The sequence below is a fragment of the Pygoscelis adeliae genome, unplaced genomic scaffold (genome assembly GCF_000699105.1).
Source record: "Pygoscelis adeliae isolate BGI_AS28 unplaced genomic scaffold, ASM69910v1 Scaffold1123, whole genome shotgun sequence".
Taxonomy (NCBI): Eukaryota; Metazoa; Chordata; class Aves; order Sphenisciformes; family Spheniscidae; genus Pygoscelis; species Pygoscelis adeliae.
This window is the reverse complement of record NW_008824507.1, coordinates 9,509-10,570: the sequence shown is the minus strand read 5'-3', so window position 1 is coordinate 10,570 and position 1,062 is coordinate 9,509.

Here is a 1,062-nt window from a genome sequence, read left to right as displayed (position 1 = left end):
CCCGGGTGCTTTGGGGGGTGTTTGAATTGTCCGCCAAAGCCTCAGTGCATTTATTTTCAAAAAAAAAAAAAAAATTAAACCGCAAAAAAAGAACAATTTGTGGTGGTGACTCTGCCCGGGCGAGCCTCCTGTTGCTCAAAGGACACTTCAGCAGCTGCGCCTATCAGAGGAGATGTTGTAATTTTGTTAAACTTTATTTTTTTTTAAGTTTAATATTTGTGTTTTAGTGATGTTTAATCCCCCTTTAATCCATTTCTCAAGAACCTCCCCTTTTTCTCCTGACAGGAGCTGCCAAAGGTCTGGACCCTCCCATTAGAAACAGCAGTCAGCTACAAGTCCAGGCGACACCGTGGCACCTAAGGACGTAAGGCAACCTGTCGTTTGTCATTTGGTTTGCTTAAAATTACCTAATATTAACCTAAAAAAAATAATATATATATATACACACATTACTCCTTTCCCATGCCTGCAGGTGGGGTCTTCCTAAATTCGTCACACAGGCAAAGCATTTTGCTCGACAGTTAGGGAAAGCTCTGCTGTAAATTATTTTTAAAATATATAATGCAGGATTTGGGGGGGGAGGAATCAGTAGAAGCTGCCAGTCCTAGAAAGATGCAATAACTGTACAGAGCGTCTGTCCGTCTGTCCCTGGTTGCATCCAAACACCCCTGGTTCCGCGGGATACCCTGCACGGCGCTCTAAGGCTCATTAACCCTTCGTCTCCCTCCACCCTCACCCTTCCCACCTGGCTGTAAGAACACTAACTGGCGTTTTCCTAAACGAATTAGTTGTCTAAATGTGCTCAGCGCAACCCCAAAGCCGGGCCCTGAGGCGTCTCCAAAAAGTGGCAAGAGAAGCAAGGCGATTTCAGCATGTTTCAGCTCTCCAGGTAGGAATTGACAACTGCAATAAAACACTGGATGGGGGGTGGGGGGGGGGTGTGCAAATAAAAACCAAGTCGAGGAGCTGCTTAAACCCATCAGCGTGTTTGCTGGTCACCGCGGCGCCTGGATTCGCCCAGGCGCTAAGGGACGGCCGAACACGGCTGACCTGAAGGGAACG